Here is a 24,965-nt window from a genome sequence, read left to right as displayed (position 1 = left end):
CAGTGAGATTTTTATTGTGCAGAAGGTGTCTTCTCTTGGCAGCTCTGGGGCTGAGATTCAGTCAGGGATTGAGCTGTATTATGCTTCTTTCTCTGTTTTAAAGCTTTTCCATTGACACCTGTGACACAATCCTGTGTGTGACCCAAGGTGATGAAATCCAATCAAGCTGAAACTCCTGGAGTTCCCTTGGATGAGGGAGGCTGCTGAGCGGCCAGCCTTCATCACAGCCCTCTGCTCTGCAGTGCTGTCATTGCAGCCACCAGAGCTGGGGCTCTGCTGGCAGGAGTGACGTGGCAGAGCAGTGGTGGGAGCTGCTGCATGGGGGTCAGCAGGAAGGGATATGAGAGGTTTAAGGAGGGGGTTATTCCTGAAATAAGGGAAGGATGATGTTCCAGGCACCAATTTGTGCAGCAGTCCATTACCTAACTCAGAAAATCTCTTTGAGCAGGTTGGGTTTTTTTCTTTTCATGGAATCACAGAATGGTTTGAGTTGGGAGGAGCCTTAAACATCATCTCATTCCACTCCCTGCCATGGGCAGGGACACCTTCCACTATCCCAGGGTGCTCCAAGCCCCATCCAACCTGACCTGGGACACTTCCAGGGATCCAGGGGCAGCCACAGCTGCTCTGGGCACCCTGTGCCAGGGCCTGCCCATCCTCACAGGGAAGAATTCTTTCCCAATATCCCATCTAACCCTGCCCTCTGGCAGTAGGAGGCCATTCCCCCATGTCCTGTCACTCCAGGCCCTGGTCAAAAGTCTCTCTCCAGCTCTTGTGGCGCCCCTTTAGGTATTGGAAGGCACTCTAAGGTCTTCCTGGAGCCTTCTCTTTTCCACATGGCCAGGTTGTGTCAAGGCTGTTCTCAATCCCTTCTCTGCCCAGTCTGTATTTGTCTTTGGTATTGACCCAACACATTTGCAGGACCATTTTATTATTTTATTTTATTTTATTTTATTTTATTTTATTTTATTTTATTTTATTTTATTTTATTTTATTTTATTTTATTTTATTTTATTTTATTTTATTTTATTTTATTTTATTTTATTTTATTTTATTCTATTTTATTTTATTCTATTTTATTTTATATTTTATTTAATTTTATTTCATTTCATTTCATTTCATTTCATTTCATTTTATTATATTTTTTTACTTCCATTCTCTTACAAGGCTTTTCACAAAATCCCATTTACAACATGTTGGACTTTATAATGTTCTCTTCCCACTTGAAAGTAGCCTTCACCACTGGAAGAAAATGTGAGTAATTGGGAAATATCAGCCTGTGTCCCATGGGCTGACAGACCCTCTCTTCCCTCTGCTGGTCCTCACAACAAGGCAAAAAATCTCATTCTTGAAAATGTTATTTTTCTTTTTTATAGAAAACTGTAACTCTGCTGTGAAATAATTTCAGGAAAGTTTCAGGGTAGGTGAAAAATAGGAAAAACACATTTCATCAGCACCAGTCCTTGGGTTTTTCAACTACCAAAATCTCTTGAAAATTATTACTCTTAATTAATTGAGTTTCATGGAGATTTTTATCTTGGTGTCAGTGCATGCACAGACATCTGGAGTGAAGCTCAAGGGGCCTCAACCCCTCCATTCTGTCAGAAGCTGGACCAGAACCTCATCCCTTCCCAGCTCCTCCCGTCCCTCCAGACTCTCTCTTGCCATTTCTATTCCTCCAAAGATGTGTGAATTCCCTGCAGAGGGGCTGCGGAGCTCTCTGTGCCACGGCCCCACCCGCTGCCCCAGCTCTGTGCCTCAGTTCCCCCTGCCTGGCTGTGCCATTCCCCCCTCTCCCAAATGCTGGCTGAGGCAGAGCTGTGGATCTCTGCCATTTGGCTGAGGGTCAATCCAGAGCAGGCAGAAGCCCTGGTGCTTGGCAGAGGGAGACAGTCTTGAAGGATTGGAACACAGCGCCTGCTCCCTCTATCAAAAGGCTCCCATCCTTTTCTCTCCAAGTGGTTTGTGAGCGGGTGCAGCCCCTCTCCTGGATACCCCAACAGCAGCAATGTCTGGAATTGCTCTTTCATTCTGGTCCACACAGGAGATCTCATTTCTCCAAGATCTCATTTGTCCAGAACCTTCCCGTGGTTATCTTTGTCCCTGCCCATTCCAAGGCTAATCTACGGATGCAGGCCCTACCTTGGGCTACCCTGGAAGGCTGCTTGGAAGCCTCATCCAGCACAGCAGAGCACAGCTGCCCATCTTGGGAGCAAGGCAAACTGGCAGGAGTACATCACACCTGTGCTCCATGCTCTGAACTGGCTGCCAGCTCCCTCCTGGGCCCCGTCCAAGTCTGGTTAAATATCGATAAAGCCGGAAATGAACTAAGCTCTGGCTAGATCCAAGTCTGCTTTTCTGCCTTGCCTCCTCACAACACCTGAAATGCCATCTGAGCCCAGATCCGTGGCCACAAGGCTGGTGCCCTGCTTGGATAAGGGTCTCTGTTAACAGCCCATTGCTTTGTGGGGCCTGAACCCAAAGCCTGGGAAATCAAGGGGAGTTTTGCCATGAATAAAGTGGGGTGAGGCATCTACCAGGACTTCATGTGGAGACAGGAGGAAGCAGGAGCAGAAACACAAAGAGAAGGATCAATGTTTATCTTGGTTGCCCAGAGAAGCTGTTTTTGCCCCATCCCTGGCAGCGTCCAAGGCCAGGTTGGATGGGGCTTGGAGAAGCCTGGGATAGTGGAAGATGTCCCTGCTGGGTAACTGGATGTTCCTTATGTTCCCTTCCAACTCAAGCCATTCTGTGATTCTATAATCTTTGAGCTAGACTTCCTTATCCAAGGAAGAAAGATTTGAGAGGCTGTGAGAAAGGAAGATGAGGGTTGGCTTCTGATTTTTAACATAGCACAGATATTTTACCTGCTTGTGCAGAAAGCACTTGCAGTCAAGGACACCTGAAAGCTGTGACTTGGTGAATTTGGTGTTAATGCTGTGATGTGAAGAACTCTGTGGGGTCAAGCCATGCAACTCCACTATTTCATCCTCCAAAGTCCCTGAATATCCTCAAAATTATGTTTTGACAGTCAGTGAAAGAGGCCAGGCAGTAAGCAGGGGGATTTCTTTGTACTGACACAGAAACTTGTTTGGGATTTTCTTGTCTGACTGTGATTTGGCTTTTAAGATTTCCATCCTGGGAAATAATGGGAAGGGACTCCCAGTCCACACACGACTACCTCCAAATCATTGTGCTGGCCATTTCATCACTGAGCAGAGACAAACCTTGGTGGATGCCAGCCACCTGCCTTGGAGAGGTGCAGGGAGCCAAAACACGACATAAGTGCAGTTCACTCCCTGGCCATACTTCAGATTGTCCAAAGCACGATCCCCATCAGTCACTGACAGAATGAGCTTTGTCTTCTCCCTCTCTGCTGTGCACAGGCCATGCAAAGCTCCTTCCAGTCCCTTGGAGTGCCTGTGGCACCATCCTGGACATGCTTTTTTACACTTTGGAGCACCTTAACACCCTACAAGTGTCCTAGAAGCAGTCCTGGAGACAACTAAAAAAATCCCAGTTTTTCCCAACATTTTGTTGCTGGTAATGGCTGCAGATCATAAGGGCAGGGCAGACAGTGAAAATTCCCCTGTATTTTGTTCCATTTTCCAGACATCTGCATCTCAGAGACTTCCCAAGACAGAGTCTTCATGTTTATTGGGCTGGGATGGATTTTTATTCCATTGATTGGTTTAGGAGCTTTATGATTTAAAATTCTGGCACCTAAAACTTTCTTTGGCAATGAGTTCAGCAGCTTAACAGCAAAAAACGTGACTCATTCATTTGTTTTGGAATCCATTAAATGATCACTCTGGTTGATATTGCTCATGAGACAGTCCATCCTCATTCCTGGTCACCTTCTCCATCCCTCTTTTTTTGTTATAGGTTCTTGTCATATCCTACTTCAATCTTTTCTTTTTTGACCTGTGAAGGCTTTGTGAGTTTAGGATTCATTCTGTGGTTGCCATTACTTCAAACCTCATCACCCACCTCCATCCTTTTTTTAGATCTAAATCTCTGCCTGACACAGTGAGATGAAAATTGCCTGTGATGCTTAGGACATTAGGCACAGCTTCAACAGGAACCTTCACACACCTGGCATTTTCCAGCTTCCTCACCAAGGGCACCTGTGCTGTGTGTGAGCAAATGTGCCTCTCTGTCACCAGTGGGACACCTCAAAACTGGTGACTGTCCCTGCAGCAGCAGCCACAACCAGAATGGGATGCCAGCCTGTAGAGAGTTTGCAGTTATGAAAAAGCGAGAGAAGAAATTGTTAATAACATAGAGGTACCTGGTATCAACTATTTGGGCACTCTCAAAGCATCTGGGTATTCTCTGTAACTCAGAAATGGTTATAAAAGCAGCTCATTCCATCACACAGCCTGTTGAGAATTTCATGCATGCACTGGGGGAAAAAAAAAAAAATCATGATTGCTAAACGCTCCATTTTCTTTTCAAGACACTGTGCTAGTCTGAAGTGGTGTATGTATACATTTCAGGCAAATGTGTACTTTGTCTTCAAATGAACAGCTTTCAAAATGATCTTTGGTTAAGCTCCCTTTTATTTTTATCTTTTATTCGCCTACAATGCCAGCTGAGGTTACCCATCTCCCGACAGCTACCAAATGGACTCGTAATTGTAAGGCTCGGTGATTTAATTAGACTCATTCTAAACACTCACATTTTTATCAATTAGTTAATGGGCTAAAGAGAGTCTTATTGTTGGAGCCAGGTCATTTGGAAGCTGGAGCCTTCGTGAGGGCAAGAAGCTGAAGAACAACAGCGTTAATATCTGTAATTAACCTCACGAGTCCTGGTTTGTTCAATTAGGACTGAACCCCCTCTCCATCCATATGCCTTTCGTCAGATGGGCTTTTAATTTGAAATAATTATTACAGAAAAAAAAAATCAACAAATAATAGCTTCTTTTTTTCTTTTTTTTCTTTTTATTTTTCCCCTCAAATGCAGACACATATAAAAACAAAAAGCACAATCTTGACACACGTGCCTGTGAGCTATTTATTAGAGCCTGGTTAATTCACAGCTCCCGTATAAATAATCATTCTAGGTTTTTAAAGATTAACAAAGCTCTTGGTAACAGATATTGTGGGATCTTTTCAAATTGATCCTCATCTTGTAATATGTATCTGTGTCTTTTTTAATGCTGCCTTTTCTACTACTACCAAAAAAAAAAAAAAAAGTTTGGGCTTTGATTACTTTTTGCAATTTGTTGCATGTGATTTCTGTGCTTTGGAGAGTCTGATACATCTGGTAGTTGTTTTCTTTTCCTGAGGACGAACTGTCTGGTATAAATACATCTGTTATAAATTTATAAATTAGAAAAGACAAATATAGAACAGCCCATGATTACAGAATTACAGAATTATTACAGAACTACAGCAGTTTCAGCATGCCTGTCTATTTATTTAAATACACACACCCATCTATGATGTTTAATTAGTCACGTTATACTGTAAATATTTAAATGTATATGTGTCTAAATGAGTGTATATACTTGCATATGCACATATATGTGAGAACCAAGCTTTGCTTGTGTTGTGCACATGATCTTTCTACCTTAAAAATTTCAATTATTCATTTTTATTTATAGAGATTTTATATATATATATATATATATAACTGCCAGTGTATATATACAAATGTATCTATATAAACATAAAAGCCCACTTTCATGGCTTGCTGAGACAATAGGCACTCTGCTTGTCCTTAATCTGGTATATAATGTATACACAGTAAACATGCCCTTAACACTTGCTCCTGCATTTTCATTCTCTGCAACTTATTCATCTCCGTTCCAATTGCCATCTACAGATAAATCCTGGGACAGACACACAGATGATTTTTTTTTTTTTTTTAAGCTGCCTTTGAATTCATTCAGTCAAAAGAGAACAAAATTAATTAGAAAGATTTAAGGATGGGCGTGATCACATCAGTGCAAGGCATTTAAAAGAGGGTCGGAGGTAGGTAAGTAGATACTAAAAATACCTCCTGGATTACGTTAGGTCCTCAATCATAGGCATTAATTGCATATTGCTTCTACAGAGAAATGTCTGTGCCCAGCCAGCACAGCCACACCTGCTCAGTTTTGTGTGCAAGCACCTAATTCCACTGAACTCGGGGGCAGAGTGTAGATAGACAGATAAGCAGTTGCAGATATACAACGGGGAGACTGGGGTGTGCCAGCAGCATCACTGGATTTTTCCATGGTTATGGTTTCCCTTAGGAGGGAGGAATTCACCCTGAAAATGGGGTCAATACCTCAGGCCAGCCGCTTGGGAGGCCTCAGACCCAAGCCTGGCCAGCACAGAGGTGCTACTGAGCCCACGTCATAACCCCAGACCCCAAACTCTGCGGGGTCCTGGGGGGACATGGCCTGCACCAACGCCGTGGCACAGCCTGGCCAAGGCCACCAGCCCAGCCCTGCTGCCACCCCGAGCCCAAGCTCCAACCCAGGAAGGATCAAGCCCTCCCCAGCACAACCATTCCCATCACAAAGCACGGCGGGTCCAACCATAATTGGTTCCAAATTAAGCGGGATTAAATAACAGAAACGTAACATAGCACAAACGCTGAGAAGCCAGGCCTTCTTTCCTACACAGTTATCTTTCTTTTTCTTTTTTTTTTTAACAACGCCAAAGAAAGAGGCAAATTGTTGTGTAAAAATACGCGAAAATAATAGTGGTCCTGGAAGGAATGTTTTTCTTCTCTCTGGCTGCTACAAAAACAGTTGACTACTGAGAAGCAAAGAGCAAATTTACAAGAAAGGGCACAGCACAACAGCAGCGGGGACTGTTAGGGGGAACGGTAGGCGCTTTGTTATTTCGGGAACTTCACTGTAATTTTAAAGCGTTATTTATAATAGTAATAATGCCAGCCAACTTGTTTCACTTAATACACAACCAGCCTAAATAAAAGGCTACAAAAGCAGCTGAGAACAGTACAGTTTCCTACTGTAATTGTGAGTACGTATCCGAACATCTGATGAGCCCCGCTCTACGTTTCCTTATTGTTATCACCAACAATTATTCCCGTGCATGCGCCGCAGAGCCGGAGCTCCGCTGAGCTGCATAAATGCACTCTTTGTTTCCTTAATTATTAGGCAGACAGTTCATTCTGTCCCATGTCCAAGTTCCAGACAGGTGGAATAAGGAGGTGGCATCTGTCTTAATATTGAATGCCACGCTTCCCCCATCTGCCGTAATAACAGCGCGGGGGCTGCTTGGCTTCAGTTGCTCCATTCTGCACCCAGCCATATGCCCTGGTGTGCCGCACGTGCCACCGGAGCGCGCCGGCCCCGGGATGCGCCGCGAAGGAGCCTCGGCGCGGGGCTGGGGTCAGGCACGTGCTGGAGTCAGCAGGTGACACAGTCAATACGGCCACTGAGAGCCGCTCCCCGCGCCAATAGAAAGGGGCCTTCAAAGTCAATTGACAGAATGGAGCGTGCTGCCAATCAAATTTTGCAGGGCATACCTTCCAGGCTAGGCAAATAAGAAGATTTAGAGCACATGGCAGTTCATCGTTTATAATCCTGTCTTAGCCCAGCATGGCTTAGTGATAGTTCTGTGACAGATGATGAGCACATGACAGCTGGGGGATCTTATACAAACTCATACAGTAAAATTAAAATTAAATTAGTGACACACTTGTACACATTAGTTGTGCAACAGTTATGCAATCTGTTCGAGACCCTTAACGCAAACCATCCCTGATTTAAATAATTTATACTGGTGCCGAGGTGCTGGGTTGTGGGGTTTTTTCCCTCTCCCAGAAGGAATGCAGCATTTGTGCATTTTTAGCTTTAAACAGCTCTGTCCTTTTCATTCTGTTTGTCCTCTCATTTCTTCTCCAGAAAGAAAGCAAAGACTTTATTTTCTTTTTTAAAGTTGAAATGTTCAGAAGGGTTGTTCTGGAGGTCTGGGAGTGTTTTTTTCTTGCTGAGTGCACTGTGCAATTCATAATATTTATTTTCCTGCCTAGCCATACTAGGCTGCCATGAAACAAAAAAATAAAAACAAATAAAAACAAACATACTGATCTCCCCCCTCAAGATGCAGAGTGGGAAGGAAATCTATAAGATTTGAGTGTTTTTAGATGCAGGAGTATAATAAACTGGCTGTTCTTTGGCTCTTTAATCTGATAATCTTGTTACTATTTTATGTTTGTGTGTTGGGGGGAAAAAAAAAAAAGAGAGAAGTAATCACTGAAATGATGACAGTAGATCTGCAGTTTGAAAAGACTCATAACTTTAAAGCTTAGAGGGCCTGATCCTTTTATCCGCGTGGGCTTGACACCAGACTACCTCTATTAGCTTTAGTGGAGTTGCACCTGATTTACACGGGGTAAACAGAGACAGCATTCGACCCTGAAATCCTTTTTGGAAGGCCACTCTCTACACCAGCAGTGTGTATTTACTGCTCCTTCCCAATCCCTCAGTGTTTCTCAGTCACTAAAATTACAGCTCAGCCACACCAAGTGTTTTAATGCTCGTGGGTAGCAAAACTGGTGGCGTCCGAAAGCTGTTGCAATGCTGATCTATGCTGCAATGATTCAGGGAATCATCATGATTTATCAGCTGTGATAGAGGAAAAAAAAAAAACAACAAAAAATGGAGAAAATCTTGTTTTGTTTTGGGTTTTTTTTTCCCTTAAGCTATTTATTTATTTATTTATTTACTTATTTATTTTTTGTGGGGGTATTTAATCACTACCAGAGGATGATTTGGAGACTCCCAGCCACGGGAATTTTCCCAGCTAGTAAGGATAGTCTGTATGCTTTTATATTTATAGATATAATTGAGATTAGAGGATAATTTGGAGGCTGCAGAAATGCTCACAGTTAGGAAGGCTAGTTTGGGTCTTTACAAGCTGTCTCTGTGTTAGGTTCCTTTTTCATTTATGTAAAGTAATAAGCCGTGATAACCACCCAAATGATGATCCAGTCTTTGAACCCAGCACTAAAAAGGACAATTCTTGTTCTACCTGTTCTTATTTTTATGTTAATAAGGTCAGTGAGGGTTTTTTTTAGTTGAAGATGTCCTTGCTTATTGCAGGGTGTTGGACAGGATGACTAAAGGTCCCTTCTGACCCAACCCAATCTGAGTTTAGGATTCTAAGAAATATTTTTAGCATCCTCCCCTTTCCTCCCAGAAGCATCTGGAGGCTCAAGCCATTCCCACCACCTGTGATGCTCTGAGTTAAACTCAGCTCACCTGGTGCTCAGTGAGGATGATTCACCTGACAGTTCCATGTCAGCAGGACCCAGAGAGCAGCCAGATGGTGAGGTGGCTGTAGCTCAGCCCAGCTGGGAGTGGAGCTTCAGGTGGTCTCTTCTGTGTGTAAGTGAAATGTGCTGTGTGTCACCTGTGCAGTGCCAGGGGTACTGCTGGCCCCAGCTACTGATGGTGGCACAGCCAGAGGCTGCTCTGGGCTGGTGGCAGTGGGGAGGGCTCACAAGGGCAGCCAGGTGGCCACCACCTCCAGGGAAAAGGCCTTAGACATCTGCTGAGGTTCTGGCAACCCAGGAAATATCCCCCATGCTCCTTCCCTGCTCACCCCACTGCACCTCCCACAGTGCTCCTGCTCTTTCATGGTCCATCTATGAGTGGAGAGAGGTTCAGAGATTCCAGACCTTGTGCTGCCTTGGCCTTGGAGGATGGACCCACACCAGCAATGCTGGGCCAGTGAATCCCAGTGTGGTCGTCACTGCTTGGCTGCTCCACTGAGCCCAGACCAACAGCTCCGCTGGCACTGGGCAACCAGAGCAGCCTGCTGATGAAGCACAACTCAAGCTTCAAAAATCCACCTCTAGGCCACGTCTCTGGCTTGATATTCTCTCTTCTGCCACATCTCTGCTCTCCAGCCTCTGCTCTTCCACAGCCTCCAGACCAGGAGTCAAATCATTCAGTAAAACAGTTCCATTCTTGAGTTTAATTTGGTCCCCACATTGTGGCCCTTGACTTGGCAGGTTGTGAGGTGCAAAAAGACAGTGGTACCCTGAAACAGGCCTGGGAGAGGGATGGCAGCGAGCTCATCTCTGCCTGGAAATGCTCACACAGAAGTGCACTCACACTGCTGCGGTGGCCCCAGCACCGTGTGACAATCACAAGGCCCCCGCTACACAGAGCTGCAAGATGTTTCATAGAGAAATGGTTTTTTAAAACTTTTAAGAGCTTTAAAACATGGCTTTCTTCCTGTTCTCTGTTTCTTCTCCCTGGGGCTGGGTAACAGCAGGTTCTTCTGGCGACATGAGTCCAATTGTGCAGGTTTCAGAAGGAGAGAAAAATGGTGTATAATCAATTGTATATAATAAAACTCAGGGGGAAAAAAGCCTTTTCCATGCTGCACAATATCAGCATTTTGCAATTGGACACTGTATTTACCAAGGCTAGAAAGAGAAGATGCCTTCTAAGGAAGAGTTTGGGGCTTTAAAACACAAATCAGAGGGTGCAAGCGGAGTTCCTGGAACCCATCACAGAGTATTGGTAGCCCCACACATCAGAATGAAGCCATCTGAGGATGGAAAACCCCTCTGCAAGTGGCAAAAAAGCAGCTGTTGGGAACATCTGCAGCAGCATGTGCCCATGTCACCTGAGACACACATGAAGGGAAATCATCATCACAGAATCATCACAGAATGGCTTGAGTTGGAAGAGATCTTGAAACCCACATTATTCCAACCTTCTCACCAAGAACATGGACAACTTCCACTAGAGCAGGTGTGCCAACATGTCCTTGAATATTTCCAGGGATGGGACAGCCACAACCTCTCTGGGCAACGTTTCCAGTGCCAAATTCCAAATCTTTCCTCCATAGGTTGGAAGGGACCTTGTCCCCTGCTCAGACATGACTCTGGGGTCTCCTCCAGTCACCCTGCTCAGGTGAGGGGCCAGGAGTTGCACTTGTTGGTCCTTGTGGATCCCTTCCAGCTCAGGATATTCTATGTATCTGTGCTTCTATGGATGTTGTTCAGCAGCTCTTCTCATCACACCTCACACCTGCCCTCCTATTTCACCTTCCCTGCACAGCTGGACTTGAGCTGGAGGGACAGAATTGCTGTTTTTCAGCAGAAAAAAAAAGGAGGTTTTTTTACCTCTCTCTTTCCTAGCAACTAAAATAATGAAGTATAAAGAAAAATCAAAGTAGGCTGAAGATATATTGGGTAAATCACACACAAATCACACCTCTGTGCTCTGCACACGACAGACATGCGGGTGTGGAGCAGAGTCAGGGCTGGAGAGAAGCTTATCCATGTCCTGCACATGGGCAGCTTTTTAATTACTTGATGGAGTGACTCGCTGTGATTTGCAGAGCAACCTGGGAACGGGACATCTGTCTCCCACTAAATGAGGCCAGTCAGTGGGATTAGGTACCTGTTCTCTTTGAAAAAAAGCCTCCAGCATGGCCATGTCCTCATCCATGGGGCTCAAAAATGAAGGAAGCAGGAGCCAGGCTGGGGTTCAACACCACAAATCCGTTCCCACCTCCTTGCTGCATAGTGCAGTTATCCATTTAACCCCTCTGCCTCCTTATAAATAATGGTTCCAAGGATAAGGAGACACACAGGTGTCAAATGAGATGTCCTGAGCTGTTGTACCTGCCTGGAAATCTTGGGTGGGGTATTTCTGGCTGGTGTTGTGTCCCTGTGCTGCTGTACCAGGTCTCAAGGCAGCAATATATGTCCATAAGTCAACAAGATTTTAGTTTGACAATGATCCCTAGCAGCTGGATTATAAAGTATTTCCAGAACATAAATAGGACACGATGGTTTGGTCCCTCTGTTTATGGGGATAAATACGTGTTTGGGGTGCAAATAACAGTGTGTTGTGTGTGAAATACACCCATGCACACTGCCATGGACTCCCTAATCATTCCATTTGTGAATGAACCACGTTTCATAAAAATATGTGGGGCACCACAAGAATTAATAACAAAGGTGCACCTCCACAATGAACATTTTGTGCGAGCTTATGGGCATAATGAAATGAACAAAGCGAGGGGAGAAACACAGAGAACAATATCTTCACTATCAGCAGTTTACTTCACTCTACTTATGTATGATCAAAGACTACAAATATAGTTTAAACAGCATGAAATAATGGCCAGGTTTGCAACATGAAATAATTTTAGGGGGGGAAAAAAAAAAGAGGAAAAGGCAAAACATACGACGGGCTCAGTGCCACGATGCAATGGGCGTGTGGGCTCATTTTGTGATGAACAGCCAAGGAATGGCAGCAGTAGGGAAATGAGGCTGGAGGAGCTAACCTCCCTCCTACCTCCTCTTTGAAGATTTCCACATTCTGGGGAGAGGATAATGAAAAATATTTTACCTCCCCTATTACAGAGGTATGTCAGTGGACAAAAAAAATAAGGGGAAAAAAGCGTCCGAACAGAAAAAAACCACCGAGGATGTAGCATAATGCAATTGCCAGGCAGATGTTGGAGGGAGGGCAGGGCTGCTCCCTCTGACTCCAGTGGAGAAGAAGATGCACAGAGAGAGCAGCTGAATTATTCACAAGGGATAAAGGGTACTGGAACTCATTCCCTGCAGCCCCCAGCCAGTGCCTTGGGCTTTCTCCCCTCCTGTTTGCCTGGCTGGCCATGGCACCTCCTTCCACCCAAAAAACTACAGAGATGAGTTGCTCCTTGGCCCCTCTATATCCAAGGCTGCTGTGGAGGGCAGATTGACATTCCTGCCCCTTCTCCTCCACGCAGCTCTTTGGCCCAGCCCCTGCCCTCCACCCTTTCCCCAAACAAGCCATTCAGCACCCTAATTCCAGGATGGATGAGGGACCTGAGCAGGGCATCTGCCCTGGGGGTTCCTTGTGTCCTCTGACACGGGAGCAGCCAGGCAGAGGAGCCTGGGAATGAGGAATCAGGGCTTGGATTGCAGCTGGTGCTGAGGAGGGTTGGCATCCTTGTGGGTCATTCCAGCCAGACACGAGCCCTCCAGGCCAAAGCTGACCACGGCAGCAGGTGTTGGGTGAGAGCCACGTTGTCACACCTGGTGCAAGCAAACACCAAGGTGGGAAGGGTGTTTCTCCATCCCAGCAGCCTCAGCCAAAACCAAAAGCAGCTACAGCTGTCACTGGAGCTACCAGTGATTACACTTAAGGCTGTTTAGTTTTTTTTCCATTTAGTCTCCTGTTTTCAGCTGCTGTTGCTTCTCAATAACTAAACACTTCACTTGAGATCCTCGATGTTTATTCCCTGCCTTAGGGTGAATTCTGCAGTTCTGTCTGCTTTCAGTTGTTTGTTTTAGGGTTTTTAGATGTGTTTTGGGTTTGTTTTTTTTTTTTTGTTTTTTTCCCCCAAGGACAGCAAAATGCCCCAGCCCTTTGGAGTTTTGAATTAGTGTTGCTAATGCTAAAAATTGGCTACAGCAGCATTTGGGTTTAACCCTTTCAAATTTTGTAGTTGGTATTTTACCACTTAGGAGTTTGATTTGGGGGAGAAACATAGAATTTAGCAGATGGACAGCACTGGAGGGGGACACTTGCTGTTTTCTGTCCCTGGTAAAAATAGGTTTAGGTGCAGCCACATCACAGCCCTTTGGTCACCCCCACTGCAGGTGCCACAATGAAAAAATCCCAGCTCCAAACCTGACACTGGGATGCCACTGGCTCCAAATTTCAGGGAAGAGACAGCAATCAACCCCTCTTGACCCTGGGCTGGTTTGGGAGCCACAAGATGTCCTGGTGTTTTGCTCCCTGCTCTTCCACCAACTGGCATGAATAATTCTGTGAACTTCACAGCCCTTATTACCGAGCAGGGCCTAATAATGTCATCTCAGGAGGCAAGTAATTGCAGTAATTAAGAGGTTGCACGAGGTCACTTGAGGCAGGGCTGGGAATACAATCTTTTGTCTCTCACCCTGCTGCTGTGCCCTAAGAAGATGTGCACTGCAGCCACAGGCTGTGTGACCACCCAACCCACCTCCCTTCCACAACCAGGAATGACAGTCTGCAGGGACAGCAGCAAAAAGGGCTTAAAAACTCTTTTTTTCCTTCCCTTACCCACAAAACCTCCTGCTTTATAGAAGTGATTTGAAGCTGGTACGTTTTGTGGGAGATACTTACTGAGGGGGAGGAAGGAGGAGCATCAGTGCACACCAGGAGGAAGTGATTGTCCCAAAATCCTGTCCCTGCTTTGAGAAACCTGCAGAGTTTCACATGAAAAACCTTTTGTATTTGCACAAGGTGTGTAAATCTTTCCCTATCTGGCCTTTGCTACTCACATACATCTGGGAAACGGGCATCACATCCCACGTGTGGAGTCTCTTAGGGGCTTTTCCTAATTTTTGATGGCTCAATTTTGCCCCTTTCAGGCTGTCTGAAGCATGAGTCTGCCCGTCTGTCATCAGTGTGTGACTTCATGGATGGGACTGCCTGTTCCACAGGGAGGGAAGAGGGATGAGCCACCCCAGCACCCAGCACTGCCTCTCTCCAGCTGATGGAGCAGATGAGGGATGAGGGGAGTTACATAAAAATGTAGGAAGCAGAAACTTAATGAAATGGCTTTAAATGTGACAGCATTCATGAAAAGATTAATTACCAGGAGTAAAGGGGGAAGGATGCCAGGAATTGATAGGATTGGTACCAATACCAAAAGCCTGCTGTGCTAGTAGAGCCATAATATGCAGTCCTAATCTGAGGGCCTATTGTTTTTGTTACAGAAACAACAGGCTCCAGCCAATGAGACAAAAGGGGCTACATTACAGTTTCTGCAGGAAAAACAACAACAGCCATTAGAAATAATTATCTTAAGACAAATCATCAAGCAGAGTGTGGCACACACAAATATCCTCCCAAGCATGAGGCTCTGGGAAGAGAGGGGCTGTTGCTGTATTTATCCCAGTGGTGGCAGGAATGAAGGGAAAGAATTAGAAAGTGGGAGAGAGCGAGGAGCAAAATGAGATGAGGGAAAGAAAGAGGGAGAGATAAAAACACACGTTTTCCCATCAGTGACCAGTCAGGGCTCTCATCCCTGGCATGGGCACATCCAAGGATGTGGTCCCTACGTGCACTCTCCCTGTGCAACCCCAGCAGAAAAGAGAGAATACGTGTTCATCTGGATTTGCTGCTTAGGCCCTCAATTTGCCAGGGTGTAATTAACTATGAGGAAGGGCAGCAAAGAATCAAACCCAGAAAGTCTCTCAAATGAGATCATTATTACTGTTCCCTACAAAGACCTGCTCTCCCTACTTCCCCCGAAGCAAAGGAGGCTATATTTTTAATTTGTTCTTCCCCATCTCCTCTCCTTGGCAGAATTGATGTATCTGACATATGAAATCACAAACTAACCCGTGGCGGGATCAAAATGAAAAAGCTCCATTTTGCAGTGGGATTAGACGACCACATTTGACTAATGGCGATTTCCTGCTGCATTTTATGTTGGCTGTGATTGTGCAAAAACTTTAAACTGAAATTTCAGATGACTGGAGACACTGAGGACGTCGTATTAACTCCCCAAACAATGAGGTTTTATAGGATGTTGCCAAATATATCCTCAGACAGCATTTCCCTCTGTATTTTGGGTTATTTGTATGTGTAAATATATCACATATTTTGATGTGTGCATGCCTTTTCTATTTGATTGGTATGTGTACCGATCAGTATTGTATTTTAGCTGTAATAATATCATATAAAATACACATAAAGCCAGAACAATTTTATAAGTACAAATCCAAATGGCTCTGTAAACAAGGACCACATCTGTATGGGTGTCTGCAACAAACAGATCCTGGCAGAGCAATCCCTCTAAAGTCATCTTCCACCACCACCCCTAATGGAGACGACTTTATGTGAAGCAAAACACTGAAAAGGACACATTTATACCTATTCACTTGAAACAAAAAATACACAACATTCTGTAACCTCTGTAGTGTTAATACATAACATATGGTGTCTGTTTCACATGCTAATAGTGACTTTTTAATTTGAAGTCAGCCCCAATGAACCTAAATCCGTGCTGTCTCCAGGATTAATTATGAGTACTAGACTGTGATACCAAGCCTCTCTTCTTGATAAGCTTTATAACCAGGTTTGCACACAGGATAAAACAGCTCCTGAGAGCTGCCATATTTAACCTATCCTTGACCTGGGGGTGCATCTTTTGGAGAAAGAAATCAACTTGGTGAGGTGCTTGGTTCCATGGGCACTACCAAGGTGAGAAGCACACCACTGATGGGTCCTGACATTAATTACTGAGCCACAGGCACTTATTTATCTTTATCCAGTACACAAACATCCGTTGGAAAGCAGGGAACGGGTCCAAGTGGAGCGAAGCTTTCTGAGGTCCACAGCTCACAGGTTAACCAATATCTTCTGCATCTGAATTGCTTCTCCTGCCCACAGCCCTGTGTGTTTGGGAGCTCCTCCTGGTGCTGCTTTTCTGGGCTGGGGCTGGGGTGGAATCCTCAGGGACCGGAGAACACAAGTGACCATTCACAGCTTGGCCTGAAGGTCCATCTAGTAGGGGTGCTTAGAGAAAAACCATAAAAATGAGGTCAGCCCTCCCCCTTATCACCTCCATTCCTTGCAGCACTGAGCTTCTGAGTCAGAGGCTGTATCTTTTCTGCTCAAAGAGCCCTGGCTGGTGCTCACTGCACGAATTTGTCCGTAGCTCAACCTGTTTGTGCCTCGGTTCCCACAGCGGAGCGTGGAGCGAGGGCTCTCCCTGGCCCAAGGTAATTTCATAGCAGCACAAAACCCTTAATGTCACTTTAAATAGGTTTAGGTGCAAAGATCAGAGCCTATCCTAAGCACTGCTATAACGTTTCTCCTTGGAGAAAACAGCTTCTTGATGCCCAGAGGATCCTGCTGTGGCAAAGACATTAGAAGTGGTTTTCTCTAAAATACATGAGCTTGGATGCTCAGGTGGCTGCAAGTTCATCTTCCCTTCCTTGACAAATAGGCCTGCTTAAAGAATTGAGGCTTCCTTTCTTTCTCTGAATCTCTTTTATTAACCTCAGGTTTTTAAATGACTGCAAAACACATTTAAAGTGGTTTTCAAGGTCACTGGAAAACTACATTTTCGAAGTGTCAGTAGAAAATAACCAACTTTCGGACCACGAAAACGATGATATTTATTTTTGAACCTGCAAACCCGGTGATAAACCCAAGCTGTTTACATTAGTTTGAAATCTGTTTTCCTGGTTCTGGCCAGCCACGGCCCTGCTGCAGCTACATTTCCCTCCAGATAATTTGCCATTCCCACTGCAGCGTAAATTCTTCCCCAGACAGTAATGCGGTGGCTGCCAGCCCTGCCACCAAAATGGCCCTGTCTCACAAGCTAAGTCGGATCAGCCTGAGACAGGATTTTCCTGACACAAACTGTCTGTCAGGGCTGTGGAGCTGGGGGAGTGAGGTTTCTGGGGGTGGCACTCACATCTGTGGCTCGATATGAAGCCATCACCCCACAGCCAGTGCCGTGGTATTGCCTGCAACCACCTCCCAGAGAGACAGGAGCAATTATTTGTAATAATTAACAATCCCAGAAGAGTTTTCAGGAGAACTGATGTGTTTATCTGCCATGCCTTGGCTAAATTCCAGCAAGGACTGCACGACATCCTGCCTCTGTCGCTGTATCTCTTCCACCTAAATTCTCCTGCAGTTTTGATCAGGATGGAGAGCCTTTGTTATTCCTTCTCCAGCGGCTCTTGCACTGGATTCCTGCATTTGGAACTAGCTGCTGAGCTAAATACATTTCAGTTACAAGTGATCAGTACTGCAAATTCTTCAGATTTTATAATCAGTCTTAGGATTTTTGGCATTTTTCCGAAAGCCTGAGCTGTTAGAGTCATTATGAAGCACCAGGATCTCAGTTTTCATGGTTTTAAGTAAGTGGCTCACCCTTGCAGTTGAAAACATGAGGCATGTTTACCCTAGAGACTGAGAAGCCAGATGGTGGATAAAGAAAATGCAACAATTTGGGGTTTTAATCTTGTGATTTTTTAAGCCAATCTCATAATTTTGGGGAGCTGGACTCAGAGTTTGTGAATGTCCACAGTTGGCATTACCGAGTGATCATATTTTACGAGGAGTACTTAATTAATTGCTGATTTAATTTGTGTTTGCCAAAAGCTTTGAAATCCTTGGATTCATTGAGTTCCTTTTAGGACAGAATACAATTTCCAGTGCTAAATCTGCTCAGATCTGCTACTCTGGGAATCTTTCAGTGGCCAGCAGTTCAATTTAAGGGATGAAACACATTTTGGTGGCATTCTCACCCTGTACACTTTGAAGGCCCCACTCCCTGGTGGCAGAGGGGTTGTACATGAACACAAGACGAGTAGTGTCTTCTGAAAGGTACAAAATAGAAAATTTTTGAGTCAGGTTCACCCTCAATTTTAGAGAGATCACTCACCAGCCCCTAAGCAGGACAGGCAATTTTGTTGGGGTCTTCCAGTGCCACTGAAGGCCAGAAGAATTCGTATTGTTTTGGGCATCCAGCCCTCAGGCTGTTGAAGCTCTCTGCTGACCATGTTTTTGTAGAATCACAGAATGGTTTGGGTTGAGAAAGAATTTAAAGTCCAGGTTGCTCTAACCCCATCCAACCTGGCCTTGAACATTCCCAGGGATGGGACAGCCACAGCTCCCTGACCCAAATGTGGGCACAGACATTTCTGTGACACAAAGCTGTCACTGCTTTGGAAATGGTTGCATAAAATAAGTAGCTCCTTCTAAGCCTCCACCAGACATCTTAGGGAAAGACCAAGCTCTGCTCAGAGTGGGATTGTTTCACCCCAGGGTCATTCAGGCAGATGGGATGTGGAAAATGGTGTGTCATGCAGTAAAACAAGGTGCCTCATGCTAGGCCTGGTGAGAATGTCTTTTAAGCCAAAATAATGCTGGGTCTTATTTACTTGACAGCTCAGACATTAATTTAAGACAGGCACAAATGAATCACCAGCCATGTTACAGTTGCCTCGTTGGAATCCCTCTGCTATAATCTCATAGTTTTTTCACCTAATTAATTTCCCCTTTCCTTGCACCAGTGTTTCATGAGTGTATCTTGTTTGGAGGAGATTAAGAGTCACACACTTCATTAGTAAGGTGTAAATTATCAGAGAGACCCTCTCCATCCACCTGCTTAATTGGGTTAATGAAGCGTCTCTGTGGGCCCTGGTAAGACAGCACTGCTCTCTGCTCCCTGCAGGCGTTACCAGGGCTGTTTGGAAAATAAATGGAGACCTTAAAGTTCCCCCCTTGGTGCATTTTGAGACTTTTGGGCATTTAATTTATTTTTTAAAAAGGGAAAAAACAAAAAAGAGCTAGAGTTGATATGTATTGCAAGATAAAGCTTTCCTGCCTGTGAAATTACAGTTATAATATTGCTCAAATCATTCCACATCAGAGCAAATTCCTAATTAATACTAACTTCTAATTTTTTCTCTACCTGAAATAGCCAGATAGCATTAATATAACACAAATAGAGATACTATTAATGCTCAGTTAAACTGGTATAAGTGCCACAACAATGCAAGGGTAAAAATGGGAGTGTCGGTTCAATCTCTGGATATGCAATGTGGGCAATGAGTGCCCCTTGTCCCTGCCAGACATGCTCCCACATGGAAATCAGGTCCCTTTATCTCTGCACATCCCTGTCTCGCCTCTGCCTGGGTTTTGGAGACTATTCTTAGAAGGGAAAGTGATAAAGCCCCTATCAGGCGCATACATTACAGCACACCCACGGAACAGGAAATTGTAAGGTGATGTGAGAGATTATTTGCACTGCATGTCTGGGCTCAGAGAGTCACTGCTCTTCCAACCTGGAACAGAAACACGAGGGGATGACTCACGAGTGCTGATGTCACTTGTGGGGTGAGGTGGGCTCAGCCCAAAGCTGATCCTGAGCGAGGTCAAAGCCCACGAACAGCGAAGCTCTTTAAACATTCTCAGGCTCTTTCTCATGGGCAGCTCATTGAACTCGCGCTCGTGCAGCCAGAAACAAATCCACCATCAGCCCCAAGCCTCGGCAGAATGGACAATTTGTGGAGGGAAAATGAGGAGAAAGGCTGTGGGTAAATTATTTGTCACAAAATATTCGCCTGGCTCTACCTGACAGAGCAGAGTCCTGCGTTTGATCTCTGTGAGCGACTGTCGCGGGAATCAAAGGAAGTTTTGTCAGGGGATTAAGTGCAGAAGTTGTCGTCGAGAACTACATTAAAGATAAGAAATCCAGAGTGTGGCCCAAAGTGCCTAATCCCAGCACAACTAGTGAATTATTAAGTTGGTCATTTGACAGAAGGAGGGAAAAAAAATCCGACTGTTTTTGAGACTGCCTGAAAAAGAGGTTTCTATTAAAATACAGCGGTTGCATAATGAGAACACAACGTGCGGTTCCAGCATGAAAGCTGGGCTCTTGCACCAGTCCCTGCAGCTATGGAATGATGGCAGAAAACAGCAGCTTCCAAGGGCTGCCCCTTTCTTCCAGGTGTAGGATTTGGATCACCAGCTCTGACTGCCAAGGAAAATGCAAATTTTTGAGATATCAGCAGTAGCTCACCTTTGGAGACTTGAGATGTGCCTGAGATACCTGTCTGATCCCAAACAGAACACACAGGCACCCAGTCCTACCTACAGTGTCTCCAAGCCTTGTTGGTAAATCAGGAATGCTAAGATGTCCATCTCTGCCAGGAACACAGAGCTGTTCTGTCACTTCTGCATCCAGCTCTGGGGATCCCAGCATGAGAAGGGTTTGGAGCTGCTGGAGTGAGTCCAGAGGAGGCCATGAAGATGCTCCCAGGGCTAGAGCCCCTCTGCTCTGGAGCCAGGCTGGGAGAGCTGGGGGTGTTCACCCTGGAAAAGAGAAGGCTCCAGGGAGAGCTCAGAGCCCCTTCCAGGGCCTAAAGGGGCTCCAGGAGAGCTGGAGAGGGATTTGGGACATGGGATGGAGGGACAGGACACAGGGAATGGCTCCCAGTGCCAGAGGGCAGGGATGGATGGGATATTGGGAAGAAATTCTTTGCTGTGAGGGTGGGGAGGCCCTGGCACAGGGTGCCCCTGGATCTCTGGAAGTGTCCCAGGCCAGGCTGGACAGGGCTTGGAGCAGCCTGGGATAGTGGAAGGTGTCCCTGCCATGGCAGGGGACAATCCCATGGCAGAGGATTGGAACCTTAAAAATGGTCTTTAATGTCCTTTCCAACAAAAACCACATTATGATTCCATGATTCCATGATAACAACAGACAGGAAAACATCCAGCAACCAGAGAAGAAAGCAAACTGGAAATGCTGGATCTGTGGACAAACAGCCTCCTATGAGATGGAAACATCTGCACAGGCAGCTGACCATGGGGATGTGAGAAAGCAGAAATCTTAACAGGCTCATGGGGAAAAGGGAAGAGGTGGGAATGAAACAGCATCTCCAGGAATCCTGCCAGGGATCCTGGAGCAGCTGATAAAAGTATTTGAGGAGCTGTGGGACCCCCAGCAGAACTAGATACTGTTTGTTACATGAAATCAAGAGGAAAGGCACAAGGTGTTTGCATTACTGAGGTGGGAACTCTGCCTTGCACACCCCACAGGGACAGACTCACTTGTGAGGGCTGGCCAGGGGCTGGGACAGGGTGTGGAGTGGCAGAAGGAATCCCACAGCATTGCCTCCAGCTAGGAAGGGCAGCATCAGGGCCCTGTGTATGACACAGAAAGCAAAAACTCTCCCCCAGTGTCACTTTAACACCTCAATTCCATCACTGCTGGGAAATGTGGATAAGGACACAAAGAAGATGATGCCACTCCAAGATAGAACACTCCAAGATGATCTCTGCTGTCCCTGGTCCAGTGCAGTGTGATGGGAATCTCTGGAATACTCTTGCAGATGTGCCAGAGAGCTTCCAGAGGCCGTGAAGGATCATTAGGAAGTTTGGTGTGGGAGAGGGGTGGGTCCAAGAGGACACTGCCCTGCAGCAGCTGCCGAAGCAGCTGGCTGGAGGTGGATGTCCCTGCTAGGGGACACACTGTGGGATTGCTCAGAGGGGCTTCACAAAGCAGAACAGAGCAAAGACCACCTGGTCCTACCTCTGCACACATCTGGCTCTGCCATAAACCCTTAACTCCCCTGTCCAGCCAGGGATCAGCACTGGCGTTGGAAGGGGCCTTAAAGGTCAGTGGTTCCACATTCCAGGGGGATGGAACCATGTGATCTTTAAGGCCTCTTCCAACATAAACCATTCTGGGATTCTGTGATTCTAAGGAGTATTTCTGTGATTGGCACAAAGCAGGAGAGAGCAATGCTTGAGGGAGCTGGGGCAAATGATCCCTCACTCAGCCGGAGTTGTGGGCTTCTCAGGCTCCCCCTCCATCACAGACACCAGACTGGTAAAAACTCTCCTCCACATGAGCAAAGCCTCCAGACAGGGGCCAGAGAACCTGAGAGGAATCTCTATCCTCAGAGATATTCAAAATTTGACCAGAGCAGTGTGATTTAACTTTGAAGCTTCCTCTACTTTGCGCAGGATCTAGGACTGGAGACCCACAAAAAACTTCAAACTTGAGTTGTTTTCACTTTTTCATTCTAGGACTATCCAGTTTATGCAGAGTACTACCTGTCAAGAGGCAGGTGATGTGAATTTGTCAAGAACAAGTCTTCCCAGAGTAGAGAGCCACTGCAAAGTGGTGGGCTGCTCCATCCCAGGGGAGAGGTGATTGCCTATTCCCTGGATAATTCTGTTCCCTCCGAGACCTGCTGGCCCAGCTACGCCTACATTTGGTCTCGATTCTGTCAGAGTCACTCAGGCTACTAAAATACTTCCAATTAAAAAGATGTGCATGTGGAAGAGACACAACTCTGTAGCATGAAGAGCCTGTGTGGCTGCTGCAGGCAGCTGCCAACCTGTGAAAACACATCTTAGAGTCACAGAGAAGGAGGAGGTGGGAAGGACATCAGGACCCTCTTTGTCAAAGCAAAGCAATGAACAGCTCTGCTGAAAGGTGAACCAGCTTGAGTTTGTTTGCTGACACCTCCCTGCTTGGCTCCTCAAAGCTTGCAATCCTCTGCACCCTTTGGTGATGGCACAGTCCTGTCTGCCTTGCATCCCTCTCCTTTATCTTTTTTTTTTTTTTTGTCACTCAGCTGACAAGAAACTCTCCCAAAACAGCGGCACACTTGTGCCTGTCCTCACCGAAAACAAATGATTTACAAATAAACTCAACATCCCACCGGGTCGGGGTGAGGATCTGTAAATCATCACACTCTGCATGAAGATTTGTTTTGGTGAAAGTTCTGGTGAAAGATGTATCCTGCTGGCTTCAAATAGCTGAACCACTGTCCTTGACTCAAAATCTACCAGCTGCTCTTGCCAAGCTAGTGCTTGGGCTGGAAATATGGGACACTGGAGAAATCACTTTCTTCCAACACTGAGCATGGAACTAACATGGAAAATGGATCACAGAATCACAGAATATCCTGAGCAGGGAGGGACCCACAAGGATCATCAAATTCATCTCCTGAAAGGCCTTTAGATGCCTTTTTCAACCTTCTGATTTTTCTTTATGGGTGAAAATAAACCAGTTTGTTTTTATCTCTCTGCATCCTGTCCTGGTGACATCTGGAATAGGCTTCCAGCTACCTCGGGTAGTGGGGGCACCGCTGGCCACATCCCCTAGGATGCAATCAGGGTGAAGAGATGTGCTGTAAACAGCAGCAGCCTGCCTGGGGTTTGTGTTTTAATGGGTGCAAGAAGCGGTGTTAGCATATGCTAACCACTCTTTGCAGGGTGATCATTATGCAAATGCCTACAGTAAACAGGTAGGAAATTAGATCTAATCAGGACACCCCCCTCCCTCCCCTCTCTCCTGACACAGGAAAGTTGACTCCGTCGAATTGCTCCGGGTACAAACAAAAAAAAAGTCTGAATTCTAGCCAGAACCCTCAGTTTTCCATTTGTCCTTTTGTTCTCATGTGTTTGGTTTCTTGCATAAGTCACTGGAAAGCGAAGGGCAGCCTTGTGACTGCTTTAATTTTAAAGCTCCCAGAACGGGCTGGTATGGCTGGATCCAGAATTAACCCCGTTGTGGATTTCTGTGATCTGAAGGCAAATAAAAACTGAGCACATCCTGCCCGGTGTCCGTGAGTAATTTGACTCTGTGTAATATCTTATCACTGCCTATTAAAGAGCCTGGCTGTTAATTCTGATGGGGGCAGTCACAGATTCCCAGGATGAGCCCAGGAGCATCCCAGGGTTCTGTGGCTATCAGGAAACCTTCGGTGCTGCCGGGGGTGATTTCTGTCTCACACTCCCTCTCCCCTTGCAGCTCAGCCCTTGCAACACCTCGAATCCCCTGTGCCCAAGTGCCAGACACAGCTGGTCCCCTGCCCATGGCAGGGGGGCTGGGACTGGATGATCTTTAAGGTCCCTTCCACCCCAAACCATTCCAGGATTCTGTGATTTGCCCCGTGACCCCCTCGAGGGGCTCTGTCTGGCACAGGACCACCAACCTCTCCACTTGTCCCCACCCCAGCAAGGCCAAGGACACCCTCAGCTCCCGCATTTGGGAAATCTCAGCCTCCCAGAAACCTTACAAAGGACCAGACACCTTCTTGCAGCAAATATTAAAGGCTGTGGCCAAGTAATAACAACTGTTTGCTGCAGTGTCTGTGCAAAGGTTGAGGCAATTACGGCTCTGCAGACAGAAGCACAAAAGCCACAGAGGCGCCTCCTGAGCCACCAGGACCCTCCTGAATCGTGTACAGATGACAGGACTGGGGTGGGAGATGTGGCTCTGCAGAGCCACTCTGGCAGAGAGGGAGCTGAACTTGGAATCCCAGGGTGCTGCTCGATGCTGTTTCTGGGTTTGATTCTTGCAGCCTGGTGGCGGGTGGTGAGCGGAGCCTCAACAGGGCCTCGTTGGTCAGCAATGCCATCAAAATTAAAAAGGAAGTATCAGGGACTGGGATTTTCCCTGGGGTATTAGATATCTAGGGGGTATTTGAATGTGATCACATGC

General features: G+C 46.0%; 2 long non-coding RNA genes across 2 annotated transcripts in view; both read left to right on the top strand.

Moving 5' to 3' along the window:
- LOC147652781 (uncharacterized) overlaps positions 1-23,545 on the top strand; it is a 35,253-nt gene extending 11,708 nt beyond the window's left edge. The window contains exon 2 of the long non-coding RNA XR_015287833.1: positions 22,538-23,545. This is a non-coding gene — a long non-coding RNA (uncharacterized LOC147652781). The remainder of the gene's footprint in view (positions 1-22,537) is intronic.
- LOC147652782 (uncharacterized) lies at positions 13,859-15,955 on the top strand. Its single transcript, XR_015287832.1, has 2 exons — positions 13,859-14,215; positions 14,344-15,955. It is a non-coding gene; the product is annotated as an uncharacterized LOC147652782 (long non-coding RNA).
- Positions 23,546-24,965: the final 1,420 nt, after the last annotated feature.

This window comes from Cyanistes caeruleus, chromosome 6 (assembly GCF_971803275.1).
Source record: "Cyanistes caeruleus chromosome 6, bCyaCae1.hap1.1, whole genome shotgun sequence".
NCBI lineage: Eukaryota > Metazoa > Chordata > Aves > Passeriformes > Paridae > Cyanistes > Cyanistes caeruleus.
Note: the sequence above shows the minus strand (reverse complement) of the source record. Positions and strands in the feature narration are given on the sequence as shown.